Source organism: Danio rerio, chromosome 10, assembly GCF_052040795.2.
Source record: "Danio rerio strain M-AB ecotype USA chromosome 10, GRCz13ab, whole genome shotgun sequence".
In the NCBI taxonomy this organism is placed as follows: domain Eukaryota; kingdom Metazoa; phylum Chordata; class Actinopteri; order Cypriniformes; family Danionidae; genus Danio; species Danio rerio.
The window spans coordinates 13,496,023-13,515,097 of record NC_141030.1 but is presented as its reverse complement, the minus strand read 5'-3'; the positions used below and the strand labels follow the sequence as shown (position 1 = coordinate 13,515,097).

The 19,075-nt window shown below is 35.2% G+C and overlaps 1 long non-coding RNA gene across 1 annotated transcript in view; it reads left to right on the top strand.

The window, feature by feature from the left end:
• Nucleotides 1-1,729: 1,729 nt before the first annotated feature.
• The window catches only part of LOC147841986 (uncharacterized), a 43,410-nt gene continuing 26,064 nt past the window's right edge, over nt 1,730-19,075 (top strand). The window contains exons 1-2 of the long non-coding RNA XR_015500864.1: nt 1,730-2,884; nt 6,606-6,976. This is a non-coding gene — a long non-coding RNA (uncharacterized LOC147841986). The remainder of the gene's footprint in view (nt 2,885-6,605; nt 6,977-19,075) is intronic.

Sequence of the window (19,075 nt, the reverse complement as noted above, 5' to 3'; positions counted from 1 at the left end):
CTTATCTCAGCCAGCAGAGAGGTCAAATCACAGTAATGCAAACTCAGTCAGAGACATAGATTTTCACTTGCAACTTGCTTTAACATGTTTAACAGTGCATGAAATGTTGTCTAAAACAAAAAAGAATGATGCATTTTATAGCTGGATCAGGTTTTATTACATTCTGAATTGGACGTTGAAAATGAGCTTATCTCAGCCAGCAGAGAGGTCAAATCACAGTAATGCAAACTCAGTCAGAGACATAGATTTTCACTTGCAACTTGCTTTAACATGTTTAACAGTGCATGAAATGTTGTCTAAAACAAAAAAGAATGATGCATTTTATGGCTGGATCTGTTTTTATCACTTTCTGAATTGGACGTTGAAAATGAGCTTATCTCAGCCAGCAGAGAGGTCAAATCACAGTAATGCAAACTCAGTCAGAGACATAGATTTTCACTTGCAACTTGCTTTAACATGTTTAACAGTGCATGAAATGTTGTCTAAAACAAAAAGGAATGATGCATTTTATGGCTGGATCTGTTTTTATCACTTTCTAAATTGGACGTTGAAAATGAGCTTATCTCAGCCAGCAGATAGGTCAAATCACAGTAATGCAAACTCAGTCAGAGACATAGATTTTCACTTGCAACTTGCTTTAACATGTTTAACAGTGCATGAAATGTTGTCTAAAACAAAAAAGAATGATGCATTTTATGGCTGGATCTGGTTTTATTACATTCTGAATTGGACGTTGAAAATGAGCTTATCTCAGCCAGCAGAGAGGTCAAACCACAGTAATGCAAACTCAGTCAGAGACATAGATTTTCACTTGCAACTTGCTTTAACATGTTTAACAGTGCATGAAATGTTGTCTAAAACAAAAAAGAATGATGCATTTTATGGCTGGATCTGGTTTTATTACATTCTGAATTGGACGTTGAAAATGAGCTTATCTCAGCCAGCAGAGAGGTCAAATCACAGTAATGCAAACTCAGTCAGAGACATAGATTTTCACTTGCAACTTGCTTTAACATGTTTAACAGTGCATGAAATGTTGTCTAAAACAAAAAAGAATGATGCATTTTATGGCTGGATCTGGTTTTATTACATTCTTAATTGGACGTTGAAAATGAGCTTATCTCAGCCAGCAGAGAGGTCAAATCACAGTAATGCAAACTCAGTCAGAGACATAGATTTTCACTTGCAACTTGCTTTAACATGTTTAACAGTGCATGAAATGTTGTCTGAAACAAAAAAGAATGATGCATTTTATAGCTAGATCTGGTTTTATTACATTCTGAATTGGACGTTGAAAATGAGCTTATCTCAGCCAGCAGAGAGGTCAAATCACAGTAATGCAAACTCAGTCAGAGACATAGATTTTCACTTGCAACTTGCTTTAACATGTTTAACAGTGCATGAAATGTTGTCTAAAACAAAAAAGAATGATGCATTTTATGGCTGGATCTAGTTTTATCACTTTCTAAATTGGACGTTGAAAATGAGCTTATCTCAGCCAGCAGAGAGGTCAAATCACAGTAATGCAAACTCAGTCAGAGACATAGATTTTCACTTGCAACTTGCTTTAACATGTTTAACAGTGCATGAAATGTTGTCTAAAACAAAAAAGAATGATGCATTTTATGGCTGGATCTGTTTTTATCACTTTCTGAATTGGACGTTGAAAATGAGCTTATCTCAGCCAGCAGAGAGGTCAAATCACAGTAATGCAAACTCAGTCAGAGACATAGATTTTCACTTGCAACTTGCTTTAACATGTTTAACAGTGCATGAAATGTTGTCTAAAACAAAAAAGAATGATGCATTTTATGGCTGGATCTGGTTTTATTACATTCTGAATTGGACGTTGAAAATGAGCTTATCTCAGCCAGCAGAGAGGTCAAATCACAGTAATGCAAACTCAGTCAGAGACATAGATTTTCACTTGCAACTTGCTTTAACATGTTTAACAGTGCATGAAATGTTGTCTAAAACAAAAAAGAATGATGCATTTTATGGCTGGATCTGGTTTTATTACATTCTGAATTGGACGTTGAAAATGAGCTTATCTCAGCCAGCAGAGAGGTCAAATCACAGTAATGCAAACTCAGTCAGAGACATAGATTTTCACTTGCAACTTGCTTTAACATGTTTAACAGTGCATGAAATGTTGTCTAAAACAAAAAAGAATGATGCATTTTATGGCTGGATCTGGTTTTATTACATTCTGAATTGGACGTTGAAAATGAGCTTATCTCAGCCAGCAGAGAGGTCAAATCACAGTAATGCAAACTCAGTCAGAGACATAGATTTTCACTTGCAACTTGCTTTAACATGTTTAACAGTGCATGAAATGTTGTCTAAAACAAAAAAGAATGATGCATTTTATGGCTGGATCTGGTTTTATTACATTCTGAATTGGACGTTGAAAATGAGCTTATCTCAGCCAGCAGAGAGGTCAAATCACAGTAATGCAAACTCAGTCAGAGACATAGATTTTCACTTGCAACTTGCTTTAACATGTTTAACAGTGCATGAAATGTTGTCTAAAACAAAAAAGAATGATGCATTTTATAGCTGGATCTGGTTTTATTACATTCTGAATTGGACGTTGAAAATGAGCTTATCTCAGCCAGCAGAGAGGTCAAATCACAATAATGCAAACTCAGTCAGAGACATAGATTTTCACTTGCAACTTGCTTTAACATGTTTAACAGTGCATGAAATGTTGTCTAAAACAAAAAAGAATGATGCATTTTATGGCTGGATCTGTTTTTATCACTTTCTAAATTGGACGTTGAAAATGAGCTTATCTCAGCCAGCAGATAGGTCAAATCACAGTAATGCAAACTCAGTCAGAGACATAGATTTTCACTTGCAACTTGCTTTAACATGTTTAACAGTGCATGAAATGTTGTCTAAAACAAAAAAGAATGATGCATTTTATGGCTGGATCTGGTTTTATTACATTCTGAATTGGACGTTGAAAATGAGCTTATCTCAGCCAGCAGAGAGGTCAAACCACAGTAATGCAAACTCAGTCAGAGACATAGATTTTCACTTGCAACTTGCTTTAACATGTTTAACAGTGCATGAAATGTTGTCTGAAACAAAAAAGAATGATGCATTTTATGGCTGGATCTGGTTTTATTACATTCTGAATTGGACGTTGAAAATGAGCTTATCTCAGCCAGCAGAGAGGTCAAATCACAGTAATGCAAACTCAGTCAGAGACATAGATTTTCACTTGCAACTTGCTTTAACATGTTTAACAGTGCATGAAATGTTGTCTAAAACAAAAAAGAATGATGCATTTTATGGCTGGATCTGGTTTTATTACATTCTGAATTGGACGTTGAAAATGAGCTTATCTCAGCCAGCAGAGAGGTCAAATCACAGTAATGCAAACTCAGTCAGAGACATAGATTTTCACTTGCAACTTGCTTTAACATGTTTAACAGTGCATGAAATGTTGTCTGAAACAAAAAAGAATGATGCATTTTATAGCTAGATCTGGTTTTATTACATTCTGAATTGGACGTTGAAAATGAGCTTATCTCAGCCAGCAGAGAGGTCAAATCACAGTAATGCAAACTCAGTCAGAGACATAGATTTTCACTTGCAACTTGCTTTAACATGTTTAACAGTGCATGAAATGTTGTCTAAAACAAAAAAGAATGATGCATTTTATGGCTGGATCTGGTTTTATTACATTCTGAATTGGACGTTGAAAATGAGCTTATCTCAGCCAGCAGAGAGGTCAAATCACAGTAATGCAAACTCAGTCAGAGACATAGATTTTCACTTGCAACTTGCTTTAACATGTTTAACAGTGCATGAAATGTTGTCTAAAACAAAAAAGAATGATGCATTTTATGGCTGGATCTGGTTTTATTACGTTCTGAATTGGACGTTGAAAATGAGCTTATCTCAGCCAGCAGAGAGGTCAAATCACAGTAATGCAAACTCAGTCAGAGACATAGATTTTCACTTGCAACTTGCTTTAACATGTTTAACAGTGCATGAAATGTTGTCTAAAACAAAAAAGAATGATGCATTTTATGGCTGGATCTCTTTTTATCACTTTCTGAATTGGACGTTGAAAATGAGCTTATCTCAGCCAGCAGAGAGGTCAAATCACAGTAATGCAAACTCAGTCAGAGACATAGATTTTCACTTGCAACTTGCTTTAACATGTTTAACAGTGCATGAAATGTTATCTAAAACAAAAAAGAATGATGCATTTTATGGCTGGATCTGGTTTTATTACATTTTGAATTGGACGTTTAAAATGAGCTTATCTCAGCCAGCAGAGAGGTCAAATCACAGTAATGCAAACTCAGTCAGAGACATAGATTTTCACTTGCAACTTGCTTTAACATGTTTAACAGTGCATGAAATGTTGTCTAAAACAAAAAAGAATGATGCATTTTATGGCTGGATCTGGTTTTATTACATTCTGAATTGGACGTTGAAAATGAGCTTATCTCAGCCAGCAGAGAGGTCAAATCACAGTAATGCAAACTCAGTCAGAGACATAGATTTTCACTTGCAACTTGCTTTAACATGTTTAACAGTGCATGAAATGTTGTCTAAAACAAAAAAGAATGATGCATTTTATAGCTGGATCAGGTTTTATTACATTCTGAATTGGTCGTTGAAAATGAGCTTATCTCAGCAAGCAGAGAGGTCAAATCACAGTAATGCAAACTCAGTCAGAGACATAGATTTTCACTTGCAACTTGCTTTAACATGTTTAACAGTGCATGAAATGTTGTCTAAAACAAAAAAGAATGATGCATTTTATGGCTGGATCTGGTTTTATTACATTCTGAATTGGACGTTGAAAATGAGCTTATCTCAGCCAGCAGAGAGGTCAAATCACAGTAATGCAAACTCAGTCAGAGACATAGATTTTCACTTGCAACTTGCTTTAACATGTTTAACAGTGCATGAAATGTTGTCTAAAACAAAAAAGAATGATGCATTTTATAGCTGGATCTGGTTTTATTGCATTCTGAATTGGACGTTGAAAATGAGCTTATCTCAGCCAGCAGAGAGGTCAAATTACAATAATGCAAACTCAGTCAGAGACATAGATTTTCACTTGCAACTTGCTTTAACATGTTTAACAGTGCATGAAATGTTGTCTAAAACAAAAAAGAATGATGCATTTTATGGCTGGATCTGTTTTTATCACTTTCTAAATTGGACGTTGAAAATGAGCTTATCTCAGCCAGCAGATAGGTCAAATCACAGTAATGCAAACTCAGTCAGAGACATAGATTTTCACTTGCAACTTGCTTTAACATGTTTAACAGTGCATGAAATGTTGTCTAAAACAAAAAAGAATGATGCATTTTATGGCTGGATCTGGTTTTATTACATTCTGAATTGGACGTTGAAAATGAGCTTATCTCAGCCAGCAGAGAGGTCAAACCACAGTAATGCAAACTCAGTCAGAGACATAGATTTTCACTTGCAACTTGCTTTAACATGTTTAACAGTGCATGAAATGTTGTCTAAAACAAAAAAGAATGATGCATTTTATGGCTGGATCTGGTTTTATTACATTCTGCATTGGACGTTAAAAATGAGCTTATCTCAGCCAGCAGATAGGTCAAATCACAGTAATGCAAACTCAGTCAGAGACATAGATTTTCACTTGCAACTTGCTTTAACATGTTTAACAGTGCATGAAATGTTGTCTAAAACAAAAAAGAATGATGCATTTTATGGCTGGATCTGGTTTTATTACATTCTGAATTGGACGTTGAAAATGAGCTTATCTCAGCCAGCAGAGAGGTCAAATCACAGTAATGCAAACTCAGTCAGAGACATAGATTTTCACTTGCAACTTGCTTTAACATGTTTAACAGTGCATGAAATGTTGTCTAAAACAAAAAAGAATGATGCATTTTATGGCTGGATCAGGTTTTATTACATTCTGAATTGGACGTTGAAAATTAGCTTATCTCAGCCAGCAGAGAGGTCAAATCACAGTAATGCAAACTCAGTCAGAGACATAGATTTTCACTTGCAACTTGCTTTAACATGTTTAACAGTGCATGAAATGTTGTCTAAAACAAAAAAGAATGATGCATTTTATGGCTGGATCTGGTTTTATTACATTCTGAATTGGACGTTGAAAATGAGCTTATCTCAGCCAGCAGAGAGGTCAAATCACAGTAATGCAAACTCAGTCAGAGACATAGATTTTCACTTGCAACTTGCTTTAACATGTTTAACAGTGCATGAAATGTTGTCTAAAACAAAAAAGAATGATGCATTTTATGGCTGGATCTGTTTTTATCACTTTCTGAATTGGACGTTGAAAATGAGCTTATCTCAGCCAGCAGAGAGGTCAAATCACAGTAATGCAAACTCAGTCAGAGACATAGATTTTCACTTGCAACTTGCTTTAACATGTTTAACAGTGCATGAAATGTTGTCTAAAACAAAAAAGAATGATGCATTTTATGGCTGGATCAGGTTTTATTACATTCTGAATTGGACGTTGAAAATGAGCTTATCTCAGCCAGCAGAGAGGTCAAATCACAGTAATGCAAACTCAGTCAGAGACATAGATTTTCACTTGCAACTTGCTTTAACATGTTTAACAGTGCATGAAATGTTGTCTAAAACAAAAAAGAATGATGCATTTTATGGCTGGATCTGGTTTTATTACATTCTGAATTGGACGTTGAAAATGAGCTTATCTCAGCCAGCAGAGAGGTCAAATCACAGTAATGTAAACTCAGTCAGAGACATAGATTTTCACTTGCAACTTGCTTTAACATGTTTAACAGTGCATGAAATGTTGTCTAAAACAAAAAAGAATGATGCATTTTATGGCTGGATCTGGTTTTATTACATTCTGAATTGGACGTTGAAAATGAGCTTATCTCAGCCAGCAGAGAGGTCAAATCACAGTAATGCAAACTCAGTCAGAGACATAGATTTTCACTTGCAACTTGCTTTAACATGTTTAACAGTGCATGAAATGTTGTCTAAAACAAAAAAAAATGATGCATTTTATAGCTGGATCAGGTTTTATTATATTCTGAATTGGACGTTGAAAATGAGCTTATCTCAGCCAGCAGAGAGGTCAAATCACAGTAATGCAAACTCAGTCAGAGACATAGATTTTCACTTGCAACTTGCTTTAACATGTTTAACAGTGCATGAAATGTTGTCTAAAACAAAAAAGAATGATGCATTTTATGGCTGGATCTGGTTTTATAACATTCTGAATTGGACGTTGAAAATGAGCTTATCTCAGCCAGCAGAGAGGTCAAATCACAGTAATGCAAACTCAGTCAGAGACATAGATTTTCACTTGCAACTTGCTTTAACATGTTTAACAGTGCATGAAATGTTGTCTAAAACAAAAAAGAATGATGCATTTTATGGCTGGATCTGTTTTTATCACTTTCTGAATTGGACGTTGAAAATGAGCTTATCTCAGCCAGCAGAGAGGTCAAATCACAGTAATGCAAACTCAGTCAGAGACATAGATTTTCACTTGCAACTTGCTTTAACATGTTTAACAGTGCATGAAATGTTGTCTAAAACAAAAAAGAATGATGCATTTTATGGCTGGATCTGGTTTTATTACATTCTGAATTGGACGTTGAAAATGAGCTTATCTCAGCCAGCAGAGAGGTCAAATCACAGTAATGCAAACTCAGTCAGAGACATAGATTTTCACTTGCAACTTGCTTTAACATGTTTAACAGTGCATGAAATGTTGTCTAAAACAAAAAAGAATGATGCATTTTATAGCTGGATCAAAAGTTTTATTACATTCTGAATTGGACGTTGAAAATGAGCTTATCTCAGCCAGCAGAGAGGTCAAATCACAGTAATGCAAACTCAGTCAGAGACATAGATTTTCACTTGCAACTTGCTTTAACATGTTTAACAGTGCATGAAATGTTGTCTAAAACAAAAAAGAATGATGCATTTTATAGCTGGATCTGGTTTTATTACATTCTGAAATGGACGTTGAAAATGAGCTTATCTCAGCCAGCAGAGAGGTCAAATCACAGTAATGCAAACTCAGTCAGAGACATAGATTTTCACTTGCAACTTGCTTTAACATGTTTAACAGTGCATGAAATGTTGTCTAAAACAAAAAAAATGATGCATTTTATAGCTGGATCAGGTTTTATTATATTCTGAATTGGACGTTGAAAATGAGCTTATCTCAGCCAGCAGAGAGGTCAAATCACAGTAATGCAAACTCAGTCAGAGACATAGATTTTCACTTGCAACTTGCTTTAACATGTTTAACAGTGCATGAAATGTTGTCTAAAACAAAAAAGAATGATGCATTTTATAGCTGGATCAGGTTTTATTACATTCTGAATTGGACGTTGAAAATGAGCTTATCTCAGCCAGCAGAGAGGTCAAATCACAGTAATGCAAACTCAGTCAGAGACATAGATTTTCACTTGCAACTTGCTTTAACATGTTTAACAGTGCATGAAATGTTGTCTAAAACAAAAAAGAATGATGCATTTTATGGCTGGATCTGGTTTTATCACTTTCTGAATTGGACGTTGAAAATGAGCTTATCTCAGCCAGCAGAGAGGTCAAATCACAGTAATGCAAACTCAGTCAGAGAGATAGATTTTCACTTGCAACTTGCTTTAACATGTTTAACAGTGCATGAAATGTTGTCTAAAACAAAAAGGAATGATGCATTTTATGGCTGGATCTGTTTTTATCACTTTCTAAATTGGACGTTGAAAATGAGCTTATCTCAGCCAGCAGATAGGTCAAATCACAGTAATGCAAACTCAGTCAGAGACATAGATTTTCACTTGCAACTTGCTTTAACATGTTTAACAGTGCATGAAATGTTGTCTAAAACAAAAAAGAATGATGCATTTTATGGCTGGATCTGGTTTTATTACATTCTGAATTGGACGTTGAAAATGAGCTTATCTCAGCCAGCAGAGAGGTCAAACCACAGTAATGCAAACTCAGTCAGAGACATAGATTTTCACTTGCAACTTGCTTTAACATGTTTAACAGTGCATGAAATGTTGTCTAAAACAAAAAAGAATGATGCATTTTATGGCTGGATCTGGTTTTATTACATTCTGAATTGGACGTTGAAAATGAGCTTATCTCAGCCAGCAGAGAGGTCAAATCACAGTAATGCAAACTCAGTCAGAGACATAGATTTTCACTTGCAACTTGCTTTAACATGTTTAACAGTGCATGAAATGTTGTCTAAAACAAAAAAGAATGATGCATTTTATGGCTGGATCTGGTTTTATTACATTCTTAATTGGACGTTGAAAATGAGCTTATCTCAGCCAGCAGAGAGGTCAAATCACAGTAATGCAAACTCAGTCAGAGACATAGATTTTCACTTGCAACTTGCTTTAACATGTTTAACAGTGCATGAAATGTTGTCTGAAACAAAAAAGAATGATGCATTTTATAGCTAGATCTGGTTTTATTACATTCTGAATTGGACGTTGAAAATGAGCTTATCTCAGCCAGCAGAGAGGTCAAATCACAGTAATGCAAACTCAGTCAGAGACATAGATTTTCACTTGCAACTTGCTTTAACATGTTTAACAGTGCATGAAATGTTGTCTAAAACAAAAAAGAATGATGCATTTTATGGCTGGATCTGGTTTTATTACATTCTGAATTGGACGTTGAAAATGAGCTTATCTCAGCCAGCAGAGAGGTCAAATCACAGTAATGCAAACTCAGTCAGAGACATAGATTTTCACTTGCAACTTGCTTTAACATGTTTAACAGTGCATGAAATGTTGTCTAAAACAAAAAAGAATGATGCATTTTATGGCTGGATCTGGTTTTATTACGTTCTGAATTGGACGTTGAAAATGAGCTTATCTCAGCCAGCAGAGAGGTCAAATCACAGTAATGCAAACTCAGTCAGAGACATAGATTTTCACTTGCAACTTGCTTTAACATGTTTAACAGTGCATGAAATGTTGTCTAAAACAAAAAAGAATGATGCATTTTATGGCTGGATCTGTTTTTATCACTTTCTGAATTGGACGTTGAAAATGAGCTTATCTCAGCCAGCAGAGAGGTCAAATCACAGTAATGCAAACTCAGTCAGAGACATAGATTTTCACTTGCAACTTGCTTTAACATGTTTAACAGTGCATGAAATGTTGTCTAAAACAAAAAAGAATGATGCATTTTATGGCTGGATCTGGTTTTATTACATTTTGAATTGGACGTTGAAAATGAGCTTATCTCAGCCAGCAGAGAGGTCAAATCACAGTAATGCAAACTCAGTCAGAGACATAGATTTTCACTTGCAACTTGCTTTAACATGTTTAACAGTGCATGAAATGTTGTCTAAAACAAAAAAGAATGATGCATTTTATGGCTGGATCTGGTTTTATTACATTCTGAATTGGACGTTGAAAATGAGCTTATCTCAGCCAGCAGAGAGGTCAAATCACAGTAATGCAAACTCAGTCAGAGACATAGATTTTCACTTGCAACTTGCTTTAACATGTTTAACAGTGCATGAAATGTTGTCTAAAACAAAAAAGAATGATGCATTTTATGGCTGGATCTGGTTTTATTACATTCTGAATTGGACGTTGAAAATGAGCTTATCTCAGCCAGCAGAGAGGTCAAATCACAGTAATGCAAACTCAGTCAGAGACATAGATTTTCACTTGCAACTTGCTTTAACATGTTTAACAGTGCATGAAATGTTGTCTAAAACAAAAAAGAATGATGCATTTTATAGCTGGATCAGGTTTTATTACATTCTGAATTGGACGTTGAAAATGAGCTTATCTCAGCCAGCAGAGAGGTCAAATCACAGTAATGCAAACTCAGTCAGAGACATAGATTTTCACTTGCAACTTGCTTTAACATGTTTAACAGTGCATGAAATGTTGTCTAAAACAAAAAAGAATGATGCATTTTATGGCTGGATCTGTTTTTATCACTTTCTGAATTGGACGTTGAAAATGAGCTTATCTCAGCCAGCAGAGAGGTCAAATCACAGTAATGCAAACTCAGTCAGAGACATAGATTTTCACTTGCAACTTGCTTTAACATGTTTAACAGTGCATGAAATTTTGTCTAAAACAAAAAGGAATGATGCATTTTATGGCTGGATCTGTTTTTATCACTTTCTAAATTGGACGTTGAAAATGAGCTTATCTCAGCCAGCAGATAGGTCAAATCACAGTAATGCAAACTCAGTCAGAGACATAGATTTTCACTTGCAACTTGCTTTAACATGTTTAACAGTGCATGAAATGTTGTCTAAAACAAAAAAGAATGATGCATTTTATGGCTGGATCTGGTTTTATTACATTCTGAATTGGACGTTGAAAATGAGCTTATCTCAGCCAGCAGAGAGGTCAAACCACAGTAATGCAAACTCAGTCAGAGACATAGATTTTCACTTGCAACTTGCTTTAACATGTTTAACAGTGCATGAAATGTTGTCTAAAACAAAAAAGAATGATGCATTTTATGGCTGGATCTGGTTTTATTACATTCTGAATTGGACGTTGAAAATGAGCTTATCTCAGCCAGCAGAGAGGTCAAATCACAGTAATGCAAACTCAGTCAGAGACATAGATTTTCACTTGCAACTTGCTTTAACATGTTTAACAGTGCATGAAATGTTGTCTAAAACAAAAAAGAATGATGCATTTTATGGCTGGATCTGGTTTTATTACATTCTTAATTGGACGTTGAAAATGAGCTTATCTCAGCCAGCAGAGAGGTCAAATCACAGTAATGCAAACTCAGTCAGAGACATAGATTTTCACTTGCAACTTGCTTTAACATGTTTAACAGTGCATGAAATGTTGTCTGAAACAAAAAAGAATGATGCATTTTATAGCTAGATCTGGTTTTATTACATTCTGAATTGGACGTTGAAAATGAGCTTATCTCAGCCAGCAGAGAGGTCAAATCACAGTAATGCAAACTCAGTCAGAGACATAGATTTTCACTTGCAACTTGCTTTAACATGTTTAACAGTGCATGAAATGTTGTCTAAAACAAAAAAGAATGATGCATTTTATGGCTGGATCTGGTTTTATTACATTCTGAATTGGACGTTGAAAATGAGCTTATCTCAGCCAGCAGAGAGGTCAAATCACAGTAATGCAAACTCAGTCAGAGACATAGATTTTCACTTGCAACTTGCTTTAACATGTTTAACAGTGCATGAAATGTTGTCTAAAACAAAAAAGAATGATGCATTTTATGGCTGGATCTGGTTTTATTACGTTCTGAATTGGACGTTGAAAATGAGCTTATCTCAGCCAGCAGAGAGGTCAAATCACAGTAATGCAAACTCAGTCAGAGACATAGATTTTCACTTGCAACTTGCTTTAACATGTTTAACAGTGCATGAAATGTTGTCTAAAACAAAAAAGAATGATGCATTTTATGGCTGGATCTGTTTTTATCACTTTCTGAATTGGACGTTGAAAATGAGCTTATCTCAGCCAGCAGAGAGGTCAAATCACAGTAATGCAAACTCAGTCAGAGACATAGATTTTCACTTGCAACTTGCTTTAACATGTTTAACAGTGCATGAAATGTTGTCTAAAACAAAAAAGAATGATGCATTTTATGGCTGGATCTGGTTTTATTACATTTTGAATTGGACGTTGAAAATGAGCTTATCTCAGCCAGCAGAGAGGTCAAATCACAGTAATGCAAACTCAGTCAGAGACATAGATTTTCACTTGCAACTTGCTTTAACATGTTTAACAGTGCATGAAATGTTGTCTAAAACAAAAAAGAATGATGCATTTTATGGCTGGATCTGGTTTTATTACATTCTGAATTGGACGTTGAAAATGAGCTTATCTCAGCCAGCAGAGAGGTCAAATCACAGTAATGCAAACTCAGTCAGAGACATAGATTTTCACTTGCAACTTGCTTTAACATGTTTAACAGTGCATGAAATGTTGTCTAAAACAAAAAAGAATGATGCATTTTATGGCTGGATCTGGTTTTATTACATTCTGAATTGGACGTTGAAAATGAGCTTATCTCAGCCAGCAGAGAGGTCAAATCACAGTAATGCAAACTCAGTCAGAGACATAGATTTTCACTTGCAACTTGCTTTAACATGTTTAACAGTGCATGAAATGTTGTCTAAAACAAAAAAGAATGATGCATTTTATAGCTGGATCAGGTTTTATTACATTCTGAATTGGTCGTTGAAAATGAGCTTATCTCAGCAAGCAGAGAGGTCAAATCACAGTAATGCAAACTCAGTCAGAGACATAGATTTTCACTTGCAACTTGCTTTAACATGTTTAACAGTGCATGAAATGTTGTCTAAAACAAAAAAGAATGATGCATTTTATGGCTGGATCTGGTTTTATTACATTCTGAATTGGACGTTGAAAATGAGCTTATCTCAGCCAGCAGAGAGGTCAAATCACAGTAATGCAAACTCAGTCAGAGACATAGATTTTCACTTGCAACTTGCTTTAACATGTTTAACAGTGCATGAAATGTTGTCTAAAACAAAAAAGAATGATGCATTTTATAGCTGGATCTGGTTTTATTACATTCTGAATTGGACGTTGAAAATGAGCTTATCTCAGCCAGCAGAGAGGTCAAATCACAATAATGCAAACTCAGTCAGAGACATATATTTTCACTTGCAACTTGCTTTAACATGTTTAACACTGCATGAAATGTTGTCTAAAACAAAAAAGAATGATGCATTTTATAGCTGGATCAGGTTTTATTACATTCTGAATTGGACGTTGAAAATGAGCTTATCTCAGCCAGCAGAGAGGTCAAATCACAGTAATGCAAACTCAGTCAGAGACATAGATTTTCACTTGCAACTTGCTTTAACATGTTTAACAGTGCATGAAATGTTGTCTAAAACAAAAAAGAATGATGCATTTTATGGCTGGATCTGGTTTTAGTACATTCTGAATTGGACGTTGAAAATGAGCTTATCTCAGCCAGCAGAGAGGTCAAATCACAGTAATGCAAACTCAGTCAGAGACATAGATTTTCACTTGCAACTTGCTTTAACATGTTTAACAGTGCATGAAATGTTGTCTAAAACAAAAAAAAATGATGCATTTTATGGCTGGATCTGGTTTTATTACATTCTGAATTGGACGTTGAAAATGAGCTTATCTCAGCCAGCAGAGAGGTCAAATCACAGTAATGCAAACTCAGTCAGAGACATAGATTTTCACTTGCAACTTGCTTTAACATGTTTAACAGTGCATGAAATGTTGTCTAAAACAAAAAAGAATGATGCATTTTATGGCTGGATCTGTTTTTATCACTTTCTGAATTGGACGTTGAAAATGAGCTTATCTCAGCCAGCAGAGAGGTCAAATCACAGTAATGCAAACTCAGTCAGAGACATAGATTTTCACTTGCAACTTGCTTTAACATGTTTAACAGTGCATGAAATGTTGTCTAAAACAAAAAAGAATGATGCATTTTATAGCTGGATCAGGTTTTATTACATTCTGAATTGGACGTTGAAAATGAGCTTATCTCAGCCAGCAGAGAGGTCAAATCACAGTAATGCAAACTCAGTCAGAGACATAGATTTTCACTTGCAACTTGCTTTAACATGTTTAACAGTGCATGAAATGTTGTCTAAAACAAAAAAGAATGATGCATTTTATGGCTGGATCTGGTTTTATTACATTCTGAATTGGACGTTGAAAATGAGCTTATCTCAGCCAGCAGAGAGGTCAAATCACAGTAATGCAAACTCAGTCAGAGACATAGATTTTCACTTGCAACTTGCTTTAACATGTTTAACAGTGCAAGAAATGTCGTCTAAAAAAAAAAGAATGATGCATTTTATAGCTGGATCTGGTTTTATTACATTCTGAATTGGACGTTGAAAATAAGCTTATCTCAGCCAGCAGAGAGGTCAAATCACAGTAATGCAACCTCAGTCAGAGACATAGATTTTCACTTGCAACTTGCTTTAACATATTTAACAGTGCATGAAATGTTGTCTAAAACAAAAAAGAATGATGCATTTTATGGCTGGATCTGTTTTTATCACTTTCTGAATTGGACGTTGAAAATGAGCTTATCTCAGCCAGCAGAGAGGTCAAATCACAGTAATGCAAACTCAGTCAGAGACATAGATTTTCACTTGCAACTTGCTTTAACATGTTTAACAGTGCATGAAATGTTGTCTAAAACAAAAAAGAATGATGCATTTTATGGCTGGATCTGGTTTTATTACATTCTGAATTGGACGTTGAAAATGAGCTTATCTCAGCCAGCAGAGAGGTCAAATCACAGTAATGCAAACTCAGTCAGAGACATAGATTTTCACTTGCAACTTGCTTTAACATGTTTAACAGTGCATGAAATGTTGTCTAAAACAAAAAAGAATGATGCATTTTATGGCTGGATCTGGTTTTATTACATTCTGAATTGGACGTTGAAAATGAGCTTATCTCAGCCAGCAAAGAGGTCAAATCACAGTAATGTAAACTCAGTCAGAGACATCGATTTTCACTTGCAACTTGCTTTAACATGTTTAACAGTGCATGAAATGTTGTCTAAAACAAAAAAGAATGATGCATTTTATGGCTGGATCTGGTTTTATTACATTCTGAATTGGACGTTGAAAATGAGCTTATCTCAGCCAGCAGAGAGGTCAAATCACAGTAATGCAAACTCAGTCAGAGACATAGATTTTCACTTGCAACTTGCTTTAACATGTTTAACAGTGCAAGAAATGTCGTCTAAAAAAAAAAAGAATGATGCATTTTATAGCTGGATCTGGTTTTATTACATTCTGAATTGGACGTTGAAAATAAGCTTATCTCAGCCAGCAGAGAGGTCAAATCACAGTAATGCAACCTCAGTCAGAGACATAGATTTTCACTTGCAACTTGCTTTAACATGTTTAACAGTGCATGAAATGTTGTCTAAAACAAAAAAGAATGATGCATTTTATGGCTGGATCTGTTTTTATCACTTTCTGAATTGGACGTTGAAAATGAGCTTATCTCAGCCAGCAGAGAGGTCAAATCACAGTAATGCAAACTCAGTCAGAGACATAGATTTTCACTTGCAACTTGCTTTAACATGTTTAACAGTGCATGAAATGTTGTCTAAAACAAAAAAGAATGATGCATTTTATGGCTGGATCTGGTTTTATTACATTCTGAATTGGACGTTGAAAATGAGCTTATCTCAGCCAGCAGAGAGGTCAAATCACAGTAATGCAAACTCAGTCAGAGACATAGATTTTCACTTGCAACTTGCTTTAACATGTTTAACAGTGCATGAAATGTTGTCTAAAACAAAAAAGAATGATGCATTTTATGGCTGGATCTGGTTTTATTACATTCTGAATTGGACGTTGAAAATGAGCTTATCTCAGCCAGCAGAGAGGTCAAATCACAGTAATGCAAACTCAGTCAGAGACATAGATTTTCACTTGCAACTTGCTTTAACATGTTTAACAGTGCAAGAAATGTTGTCTAAAAAAAAAAAGAATGATGCATTTTATAGCTGGATCTGGTTTTATTACATTCTGAATTGGACGTTGAAAATAAGCTTATCTCAGCCAGCAGAGAGGTCAAATCACAGTAATGCAACCTCAGTCAGAGACATAGATTTTCACTTGCAACTTGCTTTAACATGTTTAACAGTGCATGAAATGTTGTCTAAAACAAAAAAGAATAATGCATTTTATGGCTGGATCTGTTTTTTTCACTTTCTGAATTGGACGTTGAAAATGAGCTTATCTCAGCCAGCAGATAGGTCAAATCACAGTAATGCAAACTCAGTCAGAGACATAGATTTTCACTTGCAACTTGCTTTAACATGTTTAACAGTGCATGAAATGTTGTCTAAAACAAAAAAGAATGATGCATTTTATGGCTGGATCTGGTTTTATTACATTCTGAATTGGACGTTGAAAATGAGCTTATCTCAGCCAGCAGAGAGGTCAAATCACAGTAATGCAAACTCAGTCAGAGACATAGATTTTCACTTGCAACTTGCTTTAACATGTTTAACAGTGCATGAAATGTTGTCTAAAACAAAAAAGAATGATGCATTTTATAGCTGAATCAGGTTTTATTACATTCTGAATTGGACGTTGAAAATGAGCTTATCTCAGCCAGCAGAGAGGTCAAATCACAGTAATGCAAACTCAGTCAGAGACATAGATTTTCACTTGCAACTTGCTTTAACATGTTTAACAGTGCATGAAACGTTGTCTAAAACAAAAAAGAATGATGCATTTTATAGCTGGATCAGGTTTTATTACATTCTGAATTGGACGTTGAAAATGAGCTTATCTCAGCCAGCAGAGAGGTCAAATCACAGTAATGCAAACTCAGTCAGAGACATAGATTTTCACTTGCAACTTGCTTTAACATGTTTACCAGTGCATGAAACGTTGTCTAAAACAAAAAAAGAATGATGCATTTTATGGCTGGATCTGGTTTTATTACATTCTGAATTGGACGTTGAAAATGAGCTTATCTCAGCCAGCAGAGAGGTCAAATCACAGTAATGCAAACTCAGTCAGAGACATAGATTTTCACTTGCAACTTGCTTTAACATGTTTAACAGTGCATGAAATGTTGTCTAAAACAATAAAGAATGATGCATTTTATAGCTGGATCAAGTTTTATTACATTCTGAATTGGACGTTGAAAATGAGCTTATCTCAGCCAGCAGAGAGGTCAAATCACAGTAATGCAAACTCAGTCAGAGACATAGATTTTCACTTGCAACTTGCTTTAACATGTTTAACAGTGCATGAAATGTTGTCTAAAACAAAAAAGAATGATGCATTTTATGGCTGGATCTGGTTTTATTACATTCTGAATTGGACGTTGAAAATGAGCTTATCTCAGCCAGCAGAGAGGTCAAATCACAGTAATGCAAACTCAGTCAGAGACATAGATTTTCACTTGCAACTTGCTTTAACATGTTTAACAGTGCATGAAATGTTGTCTAAAACAAAAAAGAATGATGCATTTTATGGCTGGATCTGGTTTTATTACATTCTGAATTGGACGTTGAAAATGAGCTTATCTCAGCCAGCAGAGAGGTCAAATCACAGTAATGCAAACTCAGTCAGAGACATAGATTTTCACTTGCAACTTGCTTTAACATGTTTAACAGTGCATGAAATGTTGTCTAAAACAAAAAAGAATGATGCATTTTATGGCTGGATCTGGTTTTATTACATTCTGAAATGGACGTTGAAAATGAGCTTATCTCAGCCAGCAGAGAGGTCAAATCACAGTAATGCAAACTCAGTCAGAGACATAGATTTTTACTTGCAACTTGCTTTAACATGTTTAACAGTGCATGAAATGTTGTCTAAAACAAAAAAGAATGATGCATTTTATGGCTGGATCTGGTTTTATTACATTCTGAATTGGACGTTGAAAATGAGCTTATCTCAGCCAGCAGAGAGGTCAAATCACAGTAATGCAAACTCAGGCAGAGACATAGATTTTCACTTGCAACTTGCTTTAACATGTTTAACAGTGCATGAAATGTTGTCTAAAACAAAAAAGAATGATGCATTTTATGGCTGGATCTGTTTTTATCACTTTCTGAATTGGACGTTGAAAATGAGCTTATCTCAGCCAGCAGAGAGGTCAAATCACAGTAATGCAAACTCAGTCAGAGACATAGATTTTCACTTGCAACTTGCTTTAACATGTTTAACAGTGCATGAAATGTTGTCTAAAACAAAAAAGAATGATGCATTTTATGGCTGGATCTGGTTTTAGTACATTCTGAATTGGACGTTGAAAATGAGCTTATCTCAGCCAGCAGAGAGGTCAAATCACAGTAATGCAAACTCAGTCAGAGACATAGATTTTCACTTGCAACTTGCTTTAACATGTTTAACAGTGCATGAAATGTTGTCTAAAACAAAAAAAAATGATGCATTTTATGGCTGGATCTGGTTTTATTACATTCTGAATTGGACGTTGAAAATGAGCTTATCTCAGCCAGCAGAGAGGTCAAATCACAGTAATGCAAACTCAGTCAGAGACATAGATTTTCACTTGCAACTTGCTTTAACATGTTTAACAGTGCATGA